At 46.9% G+C, this 16779-nt stretch overlaps 1 long non-coding RNA gene across 2 annotated transcripts in view; it reads left to right on the top strand.

Moving 5' to 3' along the window:
- Positions 1–1286: 1286 nt before the first annotated feature.
- The window catches only part of LOC121069107, a 115916-nt gene continuing 100423 nt past the window's right edge, over positions 1287–16779 (top strand). The window contains exons 1-5 of one of the 2 annotated variants that reach the window (XR_005819263.1): positions 1287–1365; positions 3572–3772; positions 3892–4047; positions 11552–11859; positions 13178–13375. This is a non-coding gene — a long non-coding RNA (uncharacterized LOC121069107). Of the gene's footprint in view, positions 1366–1995; positions 3773–3891; positions 4048–11551; positions 11860–13177; positions 13376–16779 lie in introns of those variants that run through there. The other variant, XR_005819264.1, reaches the window with a different exon arrangement.

Genomic DNA, 16779 nt, shown 5'->3' with positions numbered 1-16779 from the left:
AATACTAATAATTAAAAATATATGTATCTATCAAAATTTAAGAAAATATAAGCAAGCAAATCCGTGCATTTCGCTGCAAACCACTTCCCGTGATTTCGGCGTCGGGGCGGTCCGGTTCGCCTCCCGCACGCCTCCCACCAAATTGTCCCAGCAGGGGCGCGGGGACCCTGGGGGTGGCTGTCCCCTTTGGCCCCCCCCGTGGGGACACTCCGAAATGTCCCGGCCCGCGGCTTTTTGGTGCAAAACCCGCGTTTCCCACGAGCGAGTGGTTAAAAACCGGCTGCGGAATAGGGAGCCGCAACCCCCGGGACGGGGAGCAGGTAGCGGGAAACCTTGGGGGGGGGGGGGAAACGGGGGGGCCACGACTTGTCCAGCCGGACAAACCAAAAATAAATAATGGAGAAAGGGGAAAGGGGGAAACGGAAACCCCAAAAAGGGCCGAGGAGAGGCGACAAGCGGGGAGCAAGCGGCACCTCGGGGATGCTGCGTTTCGTACCGGAGCCGGGCAGCACCCCCGGACCCCCCCCCGGCACCCCCGTCCCGGGCTCTGGGGCCGGTCCCGGAGCAGGTTTCGGTGGCCGGGCTTCGCAGGAGGAGAAGGGGGCGGCGGGGGTGGAGACCGGCAAGATTTATGTCAAGAGGATAAACTCAGGAAACCTCAGCTCCGACGCCAGATTTCACTGGAGACGACGCAGAGCTGGCGGCTGCCGGGGGGGGGGCTGGCCGCCTGCTCTCGGTGCACTTTGGGCATCTTTTGGGGCGGGGGGTGGCTTTGGGGTTTTTATTTTTTAAATCATTATTTTTTTCCCCGTTTTGGGCGTTTTAACGTTTCAGCTCGTTTTGGTTATTTTCGCCGGTTTAGTGATGTTGGGTGATTTTTTTTTTGTTCTTTTTTTATTTATTTTTTATTTTTTTTATTTCAGCCCCGACCCCTCGGGTCTGGGATGGGAAGGGGGGGGGGGGAGTAGGGGGGGACACGACCGACGGGGACGGGACCCCCGATGCCAACCCCGGTTACGACCCCCGGAGCGGGGTCAGGGCCCGCCTAGCGGGGTGGGGGTGGCGCACAGGCTCCCCAAATCCCAAATCCCCCCCCCTCCCCGGGTGCCCCAAGCCCGGCCAGGAGAGGAGGGGGGGGGGACACCCTTTGCGTGCGAAGCCGCCGGCGCCCGGTATATAGGGGAGGGCGGGAGCGGGGCGGGGCGGCGGAGCCTTTGATGTCCCGCCGGCGGCCCCTTTCATCCCCCCCCCGAACCCCCCCCCGGGCCCTTTGTGCGACTAAATTTGGCAGGAGCATGGAGGCGCGCCAGGGCGCCCACGTGTGCGCCGAGCTCCCAGCTGAGCCGGGCGAGGGTTTTCTTCCGGGTAAGGAGACAGCAAGGGGAGATCAAAGAGTTTGGGGAGCTGGAGCCGAAACGTGCGTGGAAATAAGGGGGGGGGGGGGGGGGGGGGGGGGGGGGGGGAGAAAAAAAAAAAGTAATAATAATAATTAAAGGAATGATAATAAAAAAGAAAATCCAGCCCGGAGACGCGGGGGAGAAAAGGAGGGGGAGCGCTGCGCACATGGTGGGGAGGGAGCGGAGGGATGGAACTCGTTTTCTCCGGGAAAAAAGCAAAACAAAACATATATTTCTGCAAATGTACGTTTGGAGTTCTTCTCTTAAAGGGGAAAAAAAAAAAAAAAAAGCCTTTTGTTTCAAAGCGCCGGGCTGTGGAGCCGAGCGGCTCCGCCTGCAGCTGCCGCCCGACGGCGCGTCCCTGCGGCCGGCCCGGCCGGGGCTGAGCCCCCCGGGGGGGCTGCGCCCCCTCCGTGCCCTCCCCGGCGGGGCAAGGAGAGGCAGGAAAGCCCCCCCGTGTTCCTCAGGGCGGTGGGGGAGTTTGGAGGGAGGTTTTCCAGGGAAACACCACCCCCCGTCATGTCCGTGGCCCCCCCCCCCGGGTTTATTTCCCCACCAGATGTGGGTACTACTGGGCTGACCCCAAAGCTGGCCCCTCCGCCTTTGGGTCTGGGTTTGGGGAGGTGAAGCAGAGGGATGCTGCTGAGCGGGGGGAACGGTGCTGTACTTGCCACAGATCTGTGCTTTGGGGAGAGGAAGAGACAACACGGGCTTAATCCGTGCCAAAACTCAGTGATCCCGACTCTTTCAGAAATGCGGATGCGATTTCAAAATTGTAACAAAGGGCATCCCGGCTGTGTTTCTAGCAGCTATAGCAAAGAATAACCGTGCTTCTCACTGAAAGCTACTTTGAAAGAGATCGCGTGTAATAGGTATTAGGATATTAAGAGTGTGTATGTGATTTTTTGCTTTTTAATTTACACATCCAGCTTTCCAGTTCTGGGATGCCATTAATGTTCTTAGCCCAGAATTACCTCGTTTAAAAAGCCAGGTTTTCTTAGCCCGCGCGGCAACACGGGCTTTATGAGATTTGAATGGGCAAATCCCAGTGGCATGCTTTTTGCTGTAAGAACTTTTGTTTAGACGAAGGCACTGGTGGCTCAGCTCTCGTGAATACCTCAGGTTATCTTATTTTGAGATTAAACGGTTAGCAGTTCAGGGGCTGCTTTCCTCCATGGTGCATCGCAAAAGAGAGGGGGAAATGGCATGGTTTCTTCCCAGAAATGGTGACACAAAACAGCTTGCTAATTAACCCTTGCATTGCGCCGTGCCACCGCAGGATTGTTTCTGATGATTCATCAGATGGGATAATCCGCAGCGTGCGGATAAAAGGGAAGGCAGGGCTGGGAGGCACAGCGTTGAGCACCCAACACACGCCGAGTGGTGGAGGGAAGGTGAGACCTGGGAAGAGCACAGCAACTCGCTGCCCCCCAAGCTGGGATTTTGAGGCGAGGGTTTTTAAAAGGACTGAGCGGATGTTCAAAGGGAGCGCAGTACCGCATCCCTGAGGGGGCCTTCGAAAACCCAAACTTTAGGAGTTGTGTTGGACGCAGCATCTCTCTTGGGTGAGATCCCAGCCGAAGGAAAGCCTTTTAATTGCAGAGTAGCACTTTTGCCCACTAACGTCAACATGTCCTCCTTCCTCAGAGGCGGAAATTCTGCTCCCAAATAAATAAATGCTATACGTGGCCCATATGTGGCAATTTTCCCTATCCTGGAGAGGCAGGATACCATAGCCGGGGGGTGACATCTAGAGACCCCTCCAGTGAGGTCGGCACCTCCAGCTCCTGGGGCCCTGACCAGAAACGTCGGTGAACACCTCACGCTGTGGCTTCTTGCATGCAGCAGGGAAAAGGCACGGAAGGGCTTTTGCTGGTGGTTTTGTGCACACATTCTTGGGAGCCTGGGGCTGAAAAGGTTTCTTCCTACCGGTGCTTGCTGATATGGCGCATAATTAGTATTTATAGTCCCAGAAGTATGCAAGGCGCTTTGTAGAGAAGTCATCCTTCTGCAAAAGCCCTCGGCCTGGCTGTAGCTAGGCCTACTTTGGAACTCAACCTAACCCAATTTATGTATCCTGCCAAACACAGAATTAAGACACAGAGCTGACCGCACCAGCACTTTTTTTTCTTTTTTTTTTCCTGGCATTGGAAACACTGACCTGCACTCCCAAGGCACTCGGAGCACCTTGTGGACCCTGCCTCACTTTTAGGCAACAGGATTCCTGCGTGCCCAGCCACCCGTGGCCAGCAGAAGCCTTGTGGTTCCAGAGAAGGTCCCTTGAGAGAGGTGGGGGGGCGGCGGATCTGCAGGCAGCTCTCCAGCGGCAGCTGTGCACCGGCGGCACGGGCATGTGGGAGGCTGCTCCCGGGCTGGTGAGACAGTTCAGCAATGCGGTGAATGTGCTCCCTGCGTGCGTGACTTCTGTTTGATTTTTTTTTTCTTTTTCCAATGCCCTGACCTCTGCCTGACCATGTCCTCCGTGCACACGCAGCTGGATGGAGAAGGAGAGGACCAGGGAAACGCTCCCACGTGGGAAGTGTCGGGAGCTGCCAGTGAGGCGGCGAGTTTCCCTGAGTGCTGGGGAAGCTGCCTGGAGCTGGGATTTGTTGTCGAGCGTTGGCTCTCGCCGCCCAGAGAAGCAGCAGAGGTCGGTTTGCCTGGCTGAGGTGCTGAACGGCCGTGAGTGAAGGGCAGTCGGCCCTTCAGTGTTTGCTAGGCGAGTGACAGAAAAACGCAGCGAGAAGTTTGCAGGAGCCTGTGGTGCTGTCAAGAGCCTTCTTATCTCAGCACCATAGCCCCATGGTTCAGGCTTTGGTAGCAGTCCGAGGATGTGCACCTTCAGGGGGATGGGAGCGCAGAGGGCTACATCCAGCTCCTGCAGGCTGCTGCCTCCGTGGCCTGGGCAGTTTCAGTCAAATATTTCAGAAACTGTACCAAAGGCTCGGGGGAATATAGGCATGGATGTGGGCAAAAGCCACTTGCAGTATCTCTTGAGTCCAGCCAGAGCTGCAGGTGCTGGCCCTGCTAGGGATAAGCCCTGTGTGAGGGGTGAGGCCCTGCTGAGGCAGGCCAGGCGGCCTACGGAGGCGGGAAGCCAGGAAGGCCAGGGTCCGTGGTTGATCAGTCGTCTGTCCCCGGCTGCTCATATCCCAGCAGAAAGCCCTGCTTTCTCTCATGCCTTTGCTTTACCTCCTCTCCTCCATGCTCCCGGCCGAAAGCAAGAGTAACTTGCATGTCTGGGTAAACCACCAGCAGCAGGAGCAGCCTTTCCTTCCCACCCAGCAAGGCTTTTCAACAAAACAAGGGGCTCCAGCTAATAATGCTCTTCTTGGCTAAGAGACCGTAATAACTTTTACTAATTTCACTACCTTTTCATGCAATGTGTAATTAAATTATGAAGCTCCTTGCCATAGGATGTTATGGAGGCCTGAATTATAAATGGATTCTGAAAAGGATTAGGCAAATTCATTTTGGCTACGAAACACGACCGTTTGGATACAACCTCCGGCTTAAAAAGTCCCTAAACCTCCAACCGCAGGAAGCCCGTCCCGGCACAAGGAACGTAATGCAGCAGAAGAAAGTGGCCTGGAAAAACCAAAACAGCGGAAACCAACCCAAACACTTGCTGTGACGTGAAAGTCAGATGTCTGCAATCTGATCCAACTTAAAATGAGTTTTAATATATTAATCAGGAGGATCACCTTTTTTTTTTTTTTTCCTTCCAAATTTGAATTTACAGCATGCCGTCAGTCACTAGCCTCAAGCTATAACCAAGATTAATACCAGCTGATGTGTGCATGCCACTACCACATTGATAATGAAATAAAACTTTCCCTGGTTTATTTGCTTCTCCCTCGAGGAATTCAGTCTTTCAGACCTCTCTCAGTCAAGACTACTTTTAATAACATTTATTTATGTTTGCTGGCCATGAAGCATCTAAATAGTGTTTCATAAAAAAATGATCTTTATATAAGAAAGATCAGAAGTGTTGCACGGTATTTATATTTCTTTAAAGAGGGTAACACTGGCATGCAGACAAGTTGTGGCTCACTATTATATGTTAACAAAAGATTATCCATGAAACGTTGACCACAACAAAAACAATATTCAATAACCATAAGAATTAGCTTTTAGTGGCATTTAATTTCATTTTCAATGCATTATTTTGACTTGCAGTAAACCTTTCTGTTTTCCCTCGAACTCAAGCAAACACCTTGTTGTGCTGAGCTGTCTTCTTTTTGTCTAACAAACCCTGCATTTAGCCCTGATACGGGCATAGGATTCACCAGATTATTTTGCGTTAGAGGACCAGTATCTTTAGCGAGAGCAATTAAAACAAAGGGGCTGCAGGCCAAAGTGCTAGAGCTGTGTAAGGATAGCAGAAGTCATAGATTAAGCTGTATATTAATTACCGGATTCCCTACCAGGAGCTGTGAACAGTTAATTCTTTAATTTTATGTTGCGTTTTTAAGGTAGTTCATGGTCCTCGAAAACCTGACACGTCAGGAGGTTTTGTACGTAGATGTTGAAATGGTGCTTTAGGAGCTATTACGGATGCATTGGAAAACATCCTCTGGCAGACCACAGAGGCGGATCCACAGAAAAGGTGCGAAGCAGCTTTTAGAGGCCGTTAGCTCGGTTGCTTTGCACAGAGCCCTTGCACAGAGTTGCGATGAGCTCTTTTTATGTCATCTGCACCCCTGACCTGTGCTTGAAGTTGTGGGTCTGAAGGAAAGTCTCCCCACCTTCCCTGCTTACAGAGACGCCTGCACAGCCTGTGTTGTCCACAGGACCTTCTCTGAATGCTTGCTTGGGGCTTAATCCTAGGTCTGACCACAAGAGTGACACTGCTTTTGCAATTGCCCTCTGGGGTGTCTTTCCCTCTGTGCTGGATGCAGTGGGGGCACGGCCCTTCTGCCTGCGAAGTTATGTGCAACAGCAGGATGGGCTGAAAATTGCCCCAAGGTCCCTTACTGTCCCTTGGTCTTATTTTTATGGGACTTGGACATGACACCAGCAAAGAAGACAACAATATTGATGAAGACCTGCAAGTGTTTAATGCCAATTGTTCCGTGGTAAAGCAGAGAAAACACTGCCAAAGGAGGCCAGTTGCTAATTACTAATCTCAAGGCCTCCAACACAAGGGACAATGAAAGGATTTTCAGGCACATACTTCCAGCAGTCTTGGCAGCAATTGCTTAAAATTAATCCTTGCTTGTGGTTTCAGAGACTTGGGTCTTGGAACTGGCCCATGGTGTCCTCTGTGTTTGCACAGCGAGGAACACAATGGAACTCCGATCCCGGTGTCTGAATACATGTATGTGCACGTGTGTGTACGTGTATGTGGACGTGTAGCACACTTAACCATCCTGAGAGGTATCAGTGTGAACATCTCTGTGGCCAAGGCAGTGGCTTAGGCAAGCAGACCTCACTGTGGTCAGGTCCAGCCCTCCTCTTACTGACCCAGGAGCACAGCTCCCCTGCATTTCCGCAGCATAAACCTATCTCACCTCCTCTCTTTGCTCAGGTAAAGTGTTCTTGGCACGTCTTTCTCTTCCTATTGTCGTCAGAACCAGATGTGCCAGGGCTCCAGTACCAGCTAGTGAGTGTGCCTCCCACCTGAAAATAGCATGAATTCAGTAAGGGGAAAGAAAAAGTCACCTCCCCATACTTTATTGTGGTGTTGCTGCCAGCTCAGGGAAAATGCGAGGTTGGTTCTTTGTGCAATGTGCGTGACTTGCTCTCTGCTCTCGCCAGCATGAAGCCACCGCTGTCCTCCCTCACCCTGCTCCGTGCTGTGAGAGGGCAGGCACAAGCTGGCTGGGTGGGGAGCTTTCCCATATGACCCAAAGGCCAGATTCTGCCACCTCTCCTGAAGATGGAGAGCTGTCACTCGTGCCTGTGTCGGTGCAGTGGTGCAGAGCACTTGTCTGAAGGGCTCTTGAGGTGAGGTGCACAACTGGTGTTGAAGTATGCACCGATTTCGGTATCTCTTAGTCATTATTCAGGTTCTGAGCCCTCAAATACTGAAGTTTTCTGCCTTCTCCTTGGGAAGGGAGGGAAGCTGCTGACCCAAGGCATTTTACTTGTTTTTATCTCCTTGTCCTGTAGGAGTTTAGTTCACGCAGCTGTGGGGCGATGCAGTTTAGCTGGACTTCTTGGCTATACTTTTCCCTTCAATTTAAGAGTTTTCTTCTGCACAAGTTGCTGTTTGGGTAAATAACCTGTTGTGTTGCATGCTGGGGCTATACAATTAATCATCCTTACTTAACTTAGGAGGGTTTCTGTAAGTGGTCCATCATTGGTTTAATAACAGTGAGTAAATCTGGCCATTCAGACACGTTGATATAACGGGAAAGTTTAATTGGCAGGAATTTTGCAGGAATACTAATTTATTTCACTTATACACACACAAAAACTATAAGGACAACTCTCTAAGTTTGTAGGGCTCCTTGACGTAAGTGCCTAAACCAAATGAAACCATTAGAAGAACACAAAGCTGCTCACTCAGCTTCGAGCACCTGTCTCAGAAACCCACCTCTGCAGACTGCTGTCTGTATATATATTCTCTGCAGTACGTCAGGAGGGACAGGAGGCTTTGCTGATATTCCCATGGGAAGACCGGGATGATGTCTCCAAAAAGGTGAAGGAGCCTCACTACAAATGCTGTACCCTGAAGCCCTTCATCCTTCAAACAGCGCAAGATCTGGCTCCAGCACCTCCACCAGCCATGATGATTATGGAGTAGCACAAGCAGGAAAGCTGCAAGTCATTTGGAGATCAAAATAAGACAACTGGCAGTAAGGTGTTATGTAGAGGTGTGTGAAACACTCCATGCACCACTGTGTTATTGACCAGCCTCACTTTTGGGGTGGTGGTGGGCATTTCCCCAATGCATGGGAAGATCTACCCCACTTCTATACTGCTAGCAAGTTTGGAAATCTTTTAATAGGGGAGCTGGCCGAATGTACCATCTCATCATGTTCATGTGCTTTCTTGTGTGTTGTAACCTAAAAATATTGTTTCAGCCAGATTTTGGAGCAAGATTTATTTTTAGTTTCTTTTAAGGCAATTTGGAGCCAGAAATGAACAAAAAAAGCCTCCAAACCCCAAATGAAATGGCACCACTGAACAAAGGGGCTCTTGATTGTAAACTTCCATTTTAAGGGCTTGTTGCACATTCTACTGGAACAGTTTTTCATCTTTCACTTACACAGTCCAATTTTTTAAACACAAACCTATTCAAGAATCAAGTACTTTCTACTGCCTTTTTGAGTGTCTTTTCAGTGCCATGTCTTGGTTTCCCAGAAAGCTGAACATGCTTCTCTCGCATGTATTGATCCTCTTAGATAATGTCTCCAAAGAGAAAAATAAAACAGTGTTTCAGTTCGCAGGGGAGCAAAGTTAAAGAGGCTGAGCCAAATCTGTCCTGTAATCTGTCAGCTTCAGAGCCTTCATCGCTTAATGATCCTCACCTCATGTTTCTGCCACTTGCAGCACAAGAACAGGACTCTGTTTCAGAAAAAAAAACAACAACCCAGAAACAACAACAACAAAGTCCCTCTCCCCCCTCAATTTCCCTTTGAATCTAGTCATGGTCTAGCCAGGAGAAATTTTTTCTCTGCACTTCTACCTTAATATTTCTGTCTACATCGCTTTGCTGTTCTCTGCCGCCAAAGCTAAGTGTTTGCTGAATTAAATAAACCATGCAGCGTTGACAGAGCTTGTGAATGCTGCCATTGTCATGAGAATCCTTTCGCCGATCCGACCCCAAATCCTATTGCCAACTTTGTTCTTACTGGTGCGGTAGCAAGCAAACATGAATCGATCATGCTTGCGAGGGTAAGGCATTCTCCAAAAAGGACAGGCTGATTACAGGCTGATTTTGTCACCAAGCAGCAAAGCTTCAGGTACGTTACGTTTGGTCTGGTTTGGAAGCAGTCCTGTCTGTCTGGAAAGGTTTTGAAATTAGTAAATGCTCAGTGAATTAGCCACACGTTAGAGAAAAGCTTTTCATCCTATAGCTGACAAAAAAAAAAAACACAAAACAAAACAACAACAAAAAAACTAGTTGGTTTCAGTTGCAAATTAGTTAAAAATCTTGGATTTAATGGATTTCCAGTGTTTGCATAATGCAACAGGGGATGGTGCAAGGAAATTGACTGTTCTTATCTGTGCTATCTGGAGGAACTGTAGGGGTGATACAGTGTAAAGTCACTAAATGAAAAATGAGAGCTATTTCTGACAAGATCGTTTTTTAAGGACCTTAGGAGGAGAGGTCTGAATCCTCATCACAAAACCATAATAGATGTCCCCTGTAATTTTCCGTGCCTTAAATGCCCACGCCTTGTTATATAGTCCAGAACCAGATGATCTTTCTGCCCTGCTGAGTTCACATAACAAAATCAGGGCTACTGGTCTTATATGAGGTCTACAAAGAGATGTGCCCACCTTAGACTCCAGTTGCTGTTTGTAAAACTACCCAAGAACATCCTGTCTCACAGACCACGCTGTTATTTCCTCTAACACCTTGTCTTTCCTCCCTTTTCGAGCCTGCTGAACAGTAGCAGCAGCAGCAGAGACCTTTTGAGGTGCTGTGACTTGGAGCTGATGGCTCAGACCAGTATTTGAGATCCACGAGTGTCACTGGCTTCAGGTTTTTGGTTTTTCAGTGAAGGTAATTGTGTGCGACAGTACAACCCTTTTTGGCAATGTTTTCCTTCTTGCTTTGCTCTCCTTTCTGACAATGCAGTGCACAAAATCTGAACAGGGTCGCTCAGAGAGCTGCTGCATGGATGACTCATGTCGTCTCCAGACCTGGTGTTTCACTCAAGCGTGTCTCACGCGAGAACCACGCTCTCACCCGGTGGTTTAGGTGAGTCACGCTCGGCTCAGCTCATAGCAAGAGGTGAAAAGCTCCTTTCGTTGACTTCTTCCAGTGACACAACGTCAGGGCATACTTACTGCTTGGTTCCCCATGATCTCTTGCAAGCGCTCAGCCTGCTGCATTGACCTCTGGGGCAAGGTGTCCTGGCTTTATTGGTGCTTTGGTATCCATGAAGGGTGTATGGTGCCTGGTTTCTCCAAAAATGGGCCTTTTCTATGAGCTTTCTTGGAAATAAGGGAAACTGTGTTCTTCCTCCTTAAGGTACAAGGAGAAAGGTGTCTTGCTTTATGCTTTCAGATTCGTAAGTGGGAGCTCCAGGCAATGCAGGCTTGCTCGACAGTGGGCTCCCAGCCTCACCATGGCAGTGGCCGGCAGAGGCCTGGCTGCTGTCTGGTTCTTGCTGCACAAACAGAGGCTGGTGCAAGCCAACAGGATAATTCATGTCCACCGGAATTCAGACTGTAGCTCAGAAGTGACTCTTCAAAAGCCCCAGAATAATTATTTCACCTGGAGTTGGAATTTTTTCTTCAGGCTTGACTTACAGTTTATAAATATGTGAGATAGGAGATTGGTAATTCAGTTTATAGTTTGTATGAACCCTGAAGCTTATGTCAATGCTGTTATCTATTATAGAAATGCAAACATGCTCTTTGATGTGTTATTCTCAGTGACTTGGGAGGATAAAGACAGAATACTCTATGGGCATTTGTAAAAGAAATTCAGAAATTGCAAGTCTACTAGGACCTAATAACATATTTTCATATATTTTTTTCCTCTTTTGCAATATGCTTGATTACAATAACTTAAAAACAAGAAAAATATTGCATCTGTCTAGGCTCCTGCTGTAGGATAGCTCAAACCAGTTTCCCTGCCATACTGAACCCCCCTTTTTGAGTATGCCAAAGGCTTCCTATATTGTAATAGCAAGGAAATTTGGTGCCACATAGCTATGATTTAGTCTGTTGGGCAGATTTTCTTGCTATAGGAGCACCTCCTGCTGGCTCAGCACAGCACTGCTCTAGGACTGTGCATGTTTCTCAGATTTGGGAATAACAAGGAAGCCAAGGGAGGTTTCTTGAGATAAAGAGAAATAATCTGAGTGGGACCAGCTCTGGTGCTGTGCATTGTGATAGAGATGGCTCTGGTGATGGACGCTACCCAATCTGCTACGGACACATACGTACATAAGCCATAATGGCGTATTGTTACTCCTCTAGCTCCGTTCAAGAGGGTCTTAAGAGTTTCCATTTGTGCTTTTCCACAGTGAACCGGCCTGACGCAGATGAAGACCACAGAATGGGTGGCAGCAAAATTGCAAAATCAGGAGTGAGAAACAGCAAGAAGACATTGTGCTAGTCCCTGGTAGCTTCCACTAGTCAATGAAAAATCAGTCTGAATGTTCTTTCCACCAAAAATGCCATTTTTATTAAGAATGTGAATGTTTAGTGGGTTTGTAAACTTTTCAGTGAGTTTCATTTGAAAATAAGAAAGCAAAATATGAATATGTCCTGTTTGACTCCTGCTACAACAAGAAGCTTCAGTGTTTCATTTCCAAACAACTTTTTCTTGAAGGTTTGTTTTTATTTTTTTTGGAAGCAGTTAAAAAGTAGTTTCAAAAAATAAAAGAAGAAAAAGTATAAATGATATTTTAAACTTAATCTAAATAAGTTATCCTGACTGGAGTGCTTTTTTTTTTTTTTTTTTTTTTTCTTCTTCTTGGAAGACTAAAACAATTGAAAACGCTTGCTGTCATTCAGCCACACAACAAAAATAACTTGGAAATATCAATGTTTCCCCTCAAATGAGAACACTGCCAGCGCTGGCATGTTCCCTTTGGTGATCAAAGCTCTTGGGGTGGATGGAGATGACATAAAGAAAACCTGGTTTGTTAGTTTAAATGTAGTGGGTGGGGAGAATGAGAGAGCAGAGCGTCTTAGGGAGTAGGACTCAAACAGAAAAGGAGCAGTAAAGATCTGCTCATTGACGCCTATTACTAGTAGTAAATATTAGCACTGTGGAAACACTTAAAGGCTCCTGTTATTTATTGCTATTCCAATACAGTATACAAGGAGGCCAACGAGATAGACACCAGACAACAAACCTAATAAAACACAGTCCTTGCCCCCTACAGCAATTAAACTTTTCTCTTAAAAAAGGACAACCCAGGGTTTATTACAAAAATATTTTCCTTCTTTATTGTCCCATTTTAAAATTTTGACACACCCTAATGAAAACACAGCATGCCACCACAATGCCACGCTGTACTATGCTGTCATTTCTTTTACGGCTGTGCTTCGGCATATGGCCACAGGCTCCTCTGCTGGCTAATCGTCCACTTTGTCTGGCTTGCTGCTCTTGGTGAGGGTGCCCCTAGGGTTATCGCTGTGCTCCCAAACAGTCGAGCTTCAGCCCAGGCAAATGCTCAGCCGGGACTCCTCGCTCAGTCCTACCTGCCTGCCTGTGTTGCACTCAATGTGCAGAAAGAAAAACTAGAAAATTATTTGGAAGTGTTTTAGAAGGTGGTTTCAAACTTCTCTGAGGCTACTTTGGTAAATCTTGCTGCTTGTAAAGTCAGGCTCCTTTTATCTCATAGGGACTGAAAGGCTGGAGAAAGTTATAACTAAGACATTTTTAAGATTTAGAAAAAAAATTACCTAACCTCACATAGTCAGGATATCAGAATATTACCTTTTAAGGCTGTGCTTTTCAAAAGAGCTTATGGGAGTGTGGCACCCGGACCTAGTCCTACCCCCACTGAAATGCATATTAATTTCCTGTCAACTTTCATGTGGGGGATCAAAACTCTCAGCTCTCACCGAATTTCCCTGGGAGTTTGGTGACTGTTGCAAAAATCCCAGCTCAAACCTCCTAACTGTCACTCTCATTTCAGGGAGAATTGGGTGCCTATTGCGAAAATCCCAGGCTGAGCAGCCTGATAACTCCTGGCTTTCTGGGCCGGGCAGCAAGCACTGTGCATCCTACCAGAAAGCCGGCAGGAATTTCTGCTTTCCTGTGTGGAGGGTTTGGATGTTTGGGCCATGGCTATATCCCTCAAGCTGGACTCAGGATTACCTGTCGGAGGTTTGGGGTGAGTTTACTTTATTTAGGTATCAAGGAGAATCTACATCTGGGCAAGAGAAAGCAACATCTGATCTGGCCACAGCAATCCGCTTCTATTAAATTGGTGCTGGATGAAAGTTGCCCCCAAATTTGCGATGACAACAAGTAGCTCTTGTGAGATGGATGAATGGGTGGAGGTGACTGGGTCAGTCACAAACATACATTCCCACTCCCTTCCGTGCCAGTGTCACACGGTGCCTTCCTCTTTCCGAGACAAAAAGTAATGTGTGCGTTGTTTCATCCTAAATTGCTGCAACCGGATCTGTGCGGTGGCTTTGCAAGTCGGTGCAGAGCACAACCAACTGCAGCCAGTGGGATGCTGCAGGGGCAGAAGTAGTCACCAGTACAAATCTAATTACAAGATTAAGGCTACCGTGTGGGTGTGTGCTCGCACGTGTGTTGGGGGGGTGCGCGCCCTGCCGCGTGGGCGCGTGCAGATGGATAGCAATAAGGAGAGTGACAGCAGTAATGAGTTATTCGCCGAATAAACAAATCTGCCTCAGAGCAACAGCTCCGGATCTATGATCTCTAGCTGGTTTTTATTTAGAAGAAATAATATTTGTGTATCGAACAAATAAAACAGCCCTGCTTGCCACTGCTCTCAGAGCATTGGTAATTACATGGATTTCTGGTCAGTCCTGTCATAGTTACTCCACTAAGTTGATTAACCTATATAATGAGAACAGGACTGTGACCAATACTGACCCCACATCAAAGGATGGTATTGCTGCTGTGTGCTGACCTGAATTTTAATTGTTCGCTGAGTTTTGTAATTAAACCACAGATGTGCTAAAGAAGAGATTAGGCATTTTAGCTGGCAGTGCATGCATTTTCCCAGATGTGTCAATTGTGTATACTATAAAACGTCAGATGCCCGCCTCAATACGCAAATGTCTAACGACATGCCACTTCATAGATACCTAAAGCCTCTTCTTTTTTTGTAACTCGATGTCTTAAAATTTAATTTATATGCTAAAACTTTTCTATATACATTGCTGTGTACCACCAAGGCTCTTGCATAAAGGTATATAAATAAATCAACAATGAATAAATTGGGACTTCAAGTGCCTGTGAAGTTCCCATAGGCTTATACACTTGGTCCTCAGAGTCCCAAAAAGCTACCTCAGACAGATGTTTTTCCCTTCTTCAGGATCATCAGAGTGGTACATCTGTTGCTTCAGCCAGTGGCTATGCCAGACTCAAGAGAAAACGCATTGCTCCTTAAATGAATACAACTATTAGAAATAAATTAGAATATCCAGAAAGCTTTCTGTGCCTCCCTTTGGCTGCAACACGCTCCTCTGGAAGCCCTCGTCACATGAAAGAGTGGAACTGCACTGCCCCGTTCCTTGCATTCCCTCCCTCTGCCTTTTTGCTGGAGAAGAGCACGTGTCGACTTCTGAGCCTTCCAGCACATGCTGCCGTCTACCTCATGCGCCCGTCCCCTTAGCGAGGAGGAGCGCAGCGTCTTTGCTGGCACGGCTCCCTGGCCTGCCTTGACCAAGCAGACGAGATGGAGCTAGAACCAAGCGGGTCGATCCAGAGTTGGATGGGTTGCGCTGGAAGGGAACAAAGTGGGACGGGGAGCTATGCTTCATTCATAACGTTTTGTCTGAGGCATATGGAAAGAATTAGGAGCTGCATTTTCATCTCGATGAGCTGGAACTTGGGAGTATGTATTGAGATTTATGCAAGAGTGTAAATTTGGTCTGAAACTATTTTGCTTTACTTTGCTTGTACTTCTTCCTGTAATTTAGTCTTCCCATGATCTACCAGCAATGGGTGTCATAAGAACTCACAAAAAGTAATTGACTCTGTGGGTTTCATTTTGAACAGAGAAATGACTAAAGAGCGAGCAAAACCCGGTTTTCTTTCATATGGGAAGACTATTGTGTATGCAGAATAATGAGGGAAAGGTGACAAAATGTGGCAGGTTTAGTGTGGAGCAATCTCTGAGGTACTGACTGCTTCACACCTTAGATAGCCAGAGTTCTTTGAACATGGACAATTTGCAGTTGTCTACCGATAATTGGAAAAAAAAAATACTTTTGTATGTGGCTCTGTAACACAGGGATGTTGAGATAGTCCCAGTATTTATTTAGTTTTGAAAACTGCAGGCTATGGGGGTATCTATTTGGCACTGAACAGCGTCCTGTATACATTGTGCTTAACGTTACGTTCACAACTTACTATCCAGAGACAGTCTCTGCTTTGTTTTTCTTTCCCATGGGCTGCCCAGGAATCCCAAAAGCATATCTGAGAAGGTTTTCCTTTTAATGGGGGAATTGTTTGTTCAGCCAAGTAGTTGAGTTCACCAACTGGGTGCATTTTGTTTCTTTGCCATGTGCTCCAGTTCTGCTTGACTCTTGGAGCCCAAGAGGCAAACTCAACATCACTTGGGCATGAACTTCTCTGCCTCTGTCCCACCTCAGGTCCTTGTCAGGTGCAGGTCATTGCCACCTATTTTGGTTGGTCCTGCCATGAGGGTAATTGCCATGTGCTAGAGTTTGAAGAGCATTGCTATATATAATACTAAAATTGGCATGCTGGCTTTTTTCTACCATTTTGCAGTAGTTACTCGCTCATTTAAGCATGTGACCAGCCTTGAAAAAACAGTGAGTACTCCTAAATGCTGGCTGTTGAACACTATTAAGAACGATGCCTTTATTACCAGACAGGAACTTTGCTTTCTTTAATACACACAGGAACTTTGCTTTCTTTATCCAGAAGCACCCTCACCTTTAGAGACTCACCTTTACAGAAAAGAGTGCATCTGCAGTAGATGCCGTGTCTACCCTTCTTGAATGCATTTGCTAGGATAGAGCGTTAAGTAATATATCTGCTAGCTAAAGAAAATAATATAGCCCCACCAGAAATACTGATATGCATATTCTTTACAAGTGCTGTACACACCTGCAAAAGCCGCTTTTAGATGGTAAATATGACTTCAAATTTTCCTCCTGTGTCTTAAGCTTGTGATGACAGAAGCCCATGCAGTGCATAGAGATGCCTCCAAACTAAAGTATATAACTATGCTAACAAAACAAAAATACCTGTTTTCTAGAAATCTCAAGCTCTGTGAAATAGATTTAGGCTCTTAAATTGAGACAGCAGTATTCAAATAAAATTAAATGGGGTATCCCAAGGTTGAAATCCTAATATAAGAATTAATAGGGAAGAAAAGTCATAAACAAATTACTAAAATATAATTTTAAGGTAAATATGTTAATTTAAAATAACTTTCCATACTCATTTGAAATATGTAATTTTGAGAGAGAATAACCAGTTTAAAATTAATATAATTTATTAACAATTAAAAATTATAACACAAGCAGAGGGAGGTTGGAGGTGAAATATTGAGTTTCCTTTGAT

The sequence above is a fragment of the Cygnus olor genome, chromosome 4 (assembly GCF_009769625.2).
Source record: "Cygnus olor isolate bCygOlo1 chromosome 4, bCygOlo1.pri.v2, whole genome shotgun sequence".
Classification (NCBI taxonomy): Eukaryota; Metazoa; Chordata; class Aves; order Anseriformes; family Anatidae; genus Cygnus; species Cygnus olor.
This window is presented reverse-complemented; position numbering and strand designations above follow the sequence as displayed.